Raw genomic sequence first — 8,057 nt, 5'->3', positions numbered from 1 at the left:
TATGTCCAATCCCAAATCAAGGATTTCTCGCTCTTGATCGGAGTCATAAACTAAAAAAACTACCTTTTTCTCATGGTTATAGAGAACTTCCTTATCTAGTTCTAGCATTTTGAAAAAATGCTTCTTTATTTACACACAGTTCGAGTCACTTGTTTCCTCTTTTTTGAAATTGAAAGAGAGTCCTATAAAAAGGTCTAACTTCCAAACTGTGTCTTTTTTCATTCATTCTACTTTTGTTTATTTCTCTATCTAGAAGTGGAATAGAATAACCCGGTTGAAGGGTAATGATCATACGTCTGTAATACATTGTATGGCCCAGAATAGGTCCTATTCTTCTACCTTTTCCACGTAGTCGATGGCTATTCACAGCTACCATCTTAACACCAAAGAAGAGTTTGACCCAATGCTTTATTTCTTTCTTAGTGAATCCCGATTTGACATTAAAAGTATATTGATTCTTTCCCAATAAATGAAGACTTTTTTCTGTGAATATTTCGTATTTGATTCCATTATCATTATCATATGATAATACTATTATTTTATTATTTTATTTGTATTTATTTATTGTATTATACCTTAATATATATGTTCTAGATATATAGAATAGACGAATCTCGATTTGTCAAGTCTCATGATCATATCATGATCTATTTTTATCCCGCTCAATATTTTTTAGAAAAAAAGATTGAGCCGAGTTTAATTGCAATCAATTAGAAGAATAAAGAAGAATTACTGCATTTCATAACTGATTTTTTTCTCTTTTTATTTTGTTTCTTTTTTTATTTATACCTTCTTTATCTTTAGTTTTATCTAATTAATCGATGGTATCTACCGGCTCGAACTCGAATTTGATCGCCTTCCATACTTCACAAGCCGTGGCTAGTTCAGGACTCCATTTACAAGCTGCTCCGATAATTTCATTACCTTCGCGAGCAAGATCACGCCCTTCGTTACGAGCTTGTACACAGGATTCTAAAGCCACTCGATTAGCTGCTACACCAGGTGCATTTCCCCAAGGATGTCCTAAAGTTCCTCCACAAAATTGTAATACAGAATCCTCCCCAAAGATTTCGGTCAGAGCTGGCATATGCCAAACATGAATACCACCTGAAGCTACCCATATAACACCTGGCATGGATACCCAGTCCTGAGTGAAAAAGATACCGCGAGCACGATCTTTTTCAATAAAATCATCGCGCAATAAATCAAGAAAACCTAAAGTCATTTCGCCTTCCCCTTCTAACTTACCTACTACTGTACCAGAGTGGATATGATCTCCCTCAGACATACGCAATGCTTTAGCTAATACACGGAAATGCATACCATGATTTTTCTATCTATCAATAACTGCATGCATTGCACGGTGAATGTGAAGAAGTAGGCCATTGTCGCGACAATAATGAGCCAAAGTAGTATTTGCTATGAATCCCCCAGTTAAGTAGTCATGCACTACAATAGGAACCCCTAATTCTCTTGCAAATACAACTCTCTTAATCATTTCTTCACATGTACCCGCAGTCGCATTCAAGTAATGCCCCTTGATTTCACCGGTTTCGGCCTGTGATTTATAAATAGCTTCGGCACAAAAGACAAAACGGTCTCTCCAGCGCATAAATGGTTGTGAGTTTACGTTTTCATCAACTTTGGTAAAATCAGGTCCACCACATAGACACTCATAACATGCTCTACCATAATTTTTTGCGGATAATCCCAATTTTGGTTTAATAGTACATCCCAATAAAGGACGACCATACTTGTTCAACTTATCTCTTTCAACTTGGATACCTTGAGGCGGGCCTTGGAAAGTTTTTGAATAAGTAGGGGGAATTCGTAGATCCTCCAAACGTAGAGCACGTAGGGATTTGAAACCAAATATGTTACCTACAATGGAAGTAAACATGTTAGTAACAGAACCGTCTTCAAATAGGTCTCATGGATAAGCTACATAACAGATCCATTCGTTGTCTTCCCCATCAATAGGCTCGAGGTGATAGAATCGTCCTTTGTAACGATCAAGACTGGTAAGTCCATCAGTCCAAACAGTTGTCCATGTACCAGTAGAAGATTCGGCAGCTACTGCAGCCCCTGCTTCTTCGTGCGGAAACCCAGGCTGAGGACTTACTCGGAGTGCTGCCAAGATATCAGTATCCTTAGTTTCATACTCTGGGGTGTAGTAAGTCAATTTATAATCTTTAACACCAGCTTGAAATCCAACACCTGCTTTAGTTTCTGTTTGTGGTTACATAAGTCCCTCCCTATAACTCTTGAATTAAGAATTCTCACAATAACAGGGTCTACTCGATGTTAATTAGGAGTTAATTAAATTTAGCAAAAATCTCATAAAACAAAAAGATATTCAATTAATATAATATCAACACATTAAAGAAAATTGAGGGCATGGTTAGGTTAATGAATATGTTTCATTCATATATAATGTTGTCGGTGTACAAAAGTAGGGGCTCTCCTTTTGACCCCTTTACTTGTGCACGGGCAGTCCGAGCCGCGCGCCGCGGCCACACTTAGCAGGGCGGAGGAGGGAAGCCGGAGAGAAGCCAAAGCCCAAGACAACCAAGGCAACGCCAAGACCAGAGACACGAAGAGCAGAAGGGCGAGGTGGACTCCCCCGGCAAGACTCTTGCCGGGGCAGCCTCCGCAGCCCCGGCAAGAGCCTTGTCGGGGCAACTTGCCTGACGCCAATGGAGCGAGCCACCCTTGAGCCCAAGGGTTCCAACACCGCCAACAACTACATTGGGACCAGGTCTCGGAAGGCACCTCCGTAGTGGCATGCAGATCTTTGTGAAGACCATTAATACACAAGATCAGATGAGAACCAGAAGGCGATGGCCCACGGTAGGATCCTAGCCGAGGAAATCCACAAGGCGCCCGGCAAGCGCCTTGCCGGGGCGGCCGCGGTGCCACGGCAAGACCCTTGTCGGACCCCCGGCAAGGCCCTTGCCGAGGGCATCAGCAGGGCCGCAGCCGGGCCCGCACCTGCCAAGACTCCACCGCCGTCCCCATGCAGCTGCCAGCTCAACCAGCTGAGCAGGCGCCTGCGTGGCGACGTGCGGCCTCTACACCGACAAGCTCCTGCGTGGTAGCATGCAAGTCTTCCTGAAGGCTCCACCACCGCGCCAGCCCAACAGCTAGCCAACGTGGCACCACAGCGCCCCGTCAGCTCGGACGCGTGTCGTAGGCGCGAGGCGGCGACAGCTGGGACGTGCTTCCTTGCCGTCCCCGATAAAGTGAGAGGGGCAGGTCGGCAGTGCATTAAATGCGTTTGTCCGACGTGCCATAGGATAGACTCATCCAATGTACACCTTTCCACCTCCTGTGTGCCACTGTGGCGACCCCTTTTGCCTATAAAGGGAGGCCCGAGGTGACCAGGAGGGGGATTCGGCTCTTTTGGGCAAGTTGCACCCCGTAGCTAGCTCAAGAACACTCAAATACATCCACCAAAGCAGGACTAGGGTATTACACATCTTCCCGGCCTGAACCTGGGTAAACGATCCGTGTGCTTCCTGTCAGACCCGCTCTTTGCACAACCTCGTGCTCACCGACCGTAGAAGGGATCCCAGTGACCCCATAGGTTTCATTTCCACCGACATCTTTGGCGCCCCAGGTAGGGGGCGCAGTTGTGAAAATCCGGTCTCGCAGTTAGCCTAGCAGTTCTTCATCACCATGGCTCCCAAGAACAAGACGATCACGGTGATCGGTTCATCCGGAGCCGGACGGCCCAAACCGGTGCGGGCGAGCAGCGGGCCGGTGACGGACAGAACCCGAGGTGCGGCTTGCAAGCACCAACACCGCTCTGGCAGTCAGAGCCTGGCGAGCGGCGGCGTTCGTGTGCGAGACGACGGGCCGCACGTCGCCAAATCCAACGACGGAGCTGGGCCCCCTGCAGGCGGCGCGGGGCCCTCCAAGCGCGGTGTCGTGCCACCCCCGGGCGGCGCGGCGACCTCCAAGTCGCCTACGCCCGCGCCCGCGACACGCTCCTCCCAGGGTGCGCGCGACGAGCAGTGTCACCACGCTGGAGACCCCGGGCGCCGCCGTGGGAAGAGTCCCGTGCATCACTCGCGGGACGAAGGAGGCCAACATGCCCGCCGAAATGCTGGCAAAAATGGTGTGCAGCTGCAAGGCCGTGATGGAGCTCCTTCTAACATGGTTAGAAGTCGGAGCGCGTCACGATCCACACAGCTTTCGCCACCGCCCACGCCAGCTGAAGCTTTGGCGCGCGTGCAGTTGCTCCTCGACTTGCCTCCTGCTGCGGAGAAGCTTGATGAATGGAGGGCCACCATCCGGAGCCTCGTTGGCATTGCAACAAAGACGAGCCACGGCCAGCAGGGCCCTCAGGCCGGTGCTCCATCGAACCACCGCACGCCAGCGGTGGAGGGGTCGGGGGTGCTGCGGCCACGGTGCACTCTCCTCCTCCACGCCAGCCACCGCGGGTGTCAGTCCGTCGTGACGACGCTTGTGATAACATCTCCATAGCGTTGTCCGACCCACAGACCCACCGCGACCAGCACCAAGTTCTTCGGGAGCGAGCCCATGAAGATGCTCGAACCACCATCGAGCGCCGGTGCGATACACGCCACCAGTCGAATAGGCGGGCGGGGCCCGCTATGGACCACCCAGCACCGGGAGGCTCCGGCGGCCGGCCTTATGAGGTGGGTTGCCCAGACTTTACTCATGAGCTGCGGCAGTTCCAGTGGCCATCACACCGCACGTTCAAGCCCGACATCGGCGAGAAGTACAACGGCAAGACCCATCTGTCAGAGTTCCTTAGCATCTACACCATCGCGATGCAAGCCGCTGGAGCTCGTGATGACAAGGTGCTTGCCAATTACTTCCCGTTGGCCCTGAAACCCAATGTCATGTCTTGGTTGATGCACTTGCTGGCGGATTCCATTTCTTCTTGATCAGATCTGTGCCATGAGTTCGTTGGTGCCTTCACTCGAGGCCACCAAGGTCATGGCCAGGCGAGTTATTTGCATATCATTCCCCAGAAGGAAGGTGAAAACCTACGCAAGTACATACAGAGGTTCAGCTGAGTGTAATATAACATCCCAGATGTTCATCCCGCCGTCGTGATCAGTGCATTCCATTAGAATGTGCGTAACCGCAAGATGCGTGAAGAGCTGGCAATGAACAAGGTCAGGGATGTGGCCGAACTTTACGTTCTGGCTAATAGGTGTGCTCGAGCTGAAGAGGGGAGGAAGTACCCCGGCGAGGACGGCGGCGCGGAAACCGACTCTACTGACGAAGACACCGCCACCCCGACGAAGAAGGGCCGGCGTCGCAACAAGAAACACAAGGGCAAGGATGTGCTTGCCGTTGAGGGATCTGACGACACCGGTGCTGCCAAGAAGGCCAAGGCAGACGACCCCAGCAAGGAGATTGCCGGGTGCGCTGCTTGCCGGGCCTTGGCAGCTGCCGACAAGCCAGGGGCCCCGACAAGCAGTATTGCAAGATCCACCGCACCAAGGGCCACGACCTCCAGAACTATCGGCAAGTCGAGCTACTTGCTGAAAAGCAAAAAGCCGAGTATGAGAGGCAGGACAAGGAAAAGGGTCAGGATGGTGCCGAAGGATCCGGCAAGAAGCGTGGCGGCCAAGGAGGCCACCACGGCAAGGATAACCAGCAAGAGAGGCCCGCTCGGGGCCGTGACAAGAAGCAGAAAGATGATGATCATGACGAGGACGACAAGTCCGGCGAACATGAGTTCCAGAAAGCTACGGAGGCCATGTGCGTCGACGGCGGCGCCTCGCTGCATACCTCTCCCCGCCGGTTCAAGCAGTGGGCGCATGAGATTACCGCAGCAGAGACATCGTTCGACGCTCAGAAGCCACTGAAGTGGTCCAGCACGCCTATCATCTTTGACACTGAGGACCACCCTGATCGCACGATCGCGGTCGGGTGTTTGCCGTTGTTGGTTTCGCCAACAATACGCAACCTCAAGGTGACAAAGATGCTAGTTGATGCGGGGCCGGTCTGAACCTGATCTCGCCCGTTGTGATCAAGTGGCTGCAGATTCCTAATGAAGACCTCGAGGAGACGGGCACGTTTCAAGGGGTCAACCCAGGAAGGAGTCAGCCGAAGGGTAAGGTCACCCTACCTGTGACGTTTGGAGGCGAGCTGAATTACAGGACAGAGAGGATTGTCTTCGATGTCGCCGAGATCCCCTTGCCATACAACGGGATCCTCGGCTGCCCGGCAGTAGCCAAGTTCATGGCGGCGTCGCATTACGCCTACAACACGCCGAAGATGCCTGGGCCATTGACCATCATCACCGTCCCCTCCGACAAGAAGGACGCGCTGATCTGCGCTGACCAACTCTACCGGGAAGCAGTTGCAGCGACTGCCGCCAAGGACTTGATCCTACCGCTGAAGCCCTGGGAGGGAAGGAGACCGGCAAGACCTCTCGCACCCACTCAGGCAAGCGCACCTCTTCGGAGTGTTGTGATCCCGTCGAGGACGTGCCTGAGAGCTCCACCGGCAAGAGCAAGAAATCCAGGGCTGCACCACCAGAGACCAAGAAGGTGTCCATCAAGGAGGATGGCATGGGAGGGGCTTTCACCGTAAGCTCCACCCTCGATAGCAAATAGGAAGGCGCGCTCATGACCTTCCTGCGGGCGAATGTCGACATGTTTGCATGGCAAGCATCCGACATCCTTGCGTTCCCAGGGAGTTGATTGAGCACTATCTTGATGTCTGTCCTCATGCGCAACCCGTCAAGAAGAAGGTCAGGAAGCAGGCTTTGGAACGGCAGGAGTTCATCACAGAGGAGATCAGGAAGTTAGAAGCGGCAGGCTTGGTGAGAGGAGTGCTCCATCCGATGTGGTTGGCCAATCCGGTGGTAGTGCGCAAGGCAAATGGGAAGTGGAGGCTGTGTATTGACTACACAGACATCAATAAGGCTTGTCCTAAGGATCCCTTCCCGTTGCCGCGCATCGACCAAATTGTTGACTCCACGGTCGGGTGTGATCTGTTGTCATTCCTTGACGCCTACTCAGGATACCACCAGATTTTCATGACACAAGAAGACGAAGAGAAGACAGCATCCATCACCCCATGTGGTACGTATTGATTTTTACGGATGCCTTTCGGGTTGAAGAGTGCTGGCTCGACATTTGCAAGGGCGGTCCAAATTGGTTTTGAGCCCCAGCTACATAGAAATATGGAAGGTTATATGGATGACATAGTGGTCAAAACCAAGGACAGGGCAACTCTTGTACAAGATTTAGAAGAGACATTTGCAAATCTGCGCAAGATCAACCTCAAGCTGAACCCTGAGAAGTGTGTCTTCGGCGTTCCGTCCGGCAAACTTCTCGGATTCTTTGTGTCACAGTGTGGGATCGAGGCAAATCCAGACAAAATCAAGGCCATTGAGCAGATTGAGGCGCCCAAGCGGATCAAGGATGTGCGTTGGCTCACCGGCTGTGTTGCCGCTATGAGCAGATTCAGCTCCAAGTCAGCTGAGCGTGCCCTTCCCTTTTTCAAAATCTTGAAAAAGGCGGGCCCAATAGAGTGGACCCCAAAAGCCGAGGCAGTGCTGCAGGATCTGAAGAAATACCTCTCCTATACACCGATACTGGTCGCGCCTAAACCACAAGAGCCATTGCTGCTGTATCTGGCGGTGACGAATCAAGTTGTCAGAGCCGCACTAGTGGCACAGAGGGAGGTCGACGAAGAGGCAGTGGCGACGGCGGAACCGACGAATGGCAAGCCAGAGATTCCCCCGGCAGGGCCCGATTCCGGCAAGGCAAGGCCCCCGGCAGAGTCTCGCACCATCAGGACGGAGCCCGTGCAACCAAATGAAGTGGTGCAGAAGAAGAAGATGATGTAGCACCCGGTTTACTTTGTCAGCTCCCTCCTGCAGGGGGCTAGGTCAAGGTAATCTGGGGTGCAGAAATTGCTCTTCGGCCTCCTTACAGCCTCGAGGAAGCTGCGTTACTACTTCCAAGCACACGAAATCACTGCCGTCACCCGCCTCCCGTTGCAACGGATACTGCGCAACCCAGACGCAACCGGAAGGATTGTGGAGTGGGCCTTGGAGTTGT

The 8,057-nt window shown here is 52.1% G+C and overlaps 1 pseudogene; it reads right to left on the bottom strand.

Moving 5' to 3' along the window:
* Window positions 1–1,042: 1,042 nt before the first annotated feature.
* Window positions 1,043–2,245, bottom strand: LOC123181253 (ribulose bisphosphate carboxylase large chain-like; annotated as a pseudogene).
* Between the last annotated feature and the right edge of the window lie 5,812 nt (window positions 2,246–8,057).

This window comes from Triticum aestivum, chromosome 1D (assembly GCF_018294505.1).
Source record: "Triticum aestivum cultivar Chinese Spring chromosome 1D, IWGSC CS RefSeq v2.1, whole genome shotgun sequence".
Classification (NCBI taxonomy): Eukaryota; Viridiplantae; Streptophyta; class Magnoliopsida; order Poales; family Poaceae; genus Triticum; species Triticum aestivum.
This window is presented reverse-complemented; position numbering and strand designations above follow the sequence as displayed.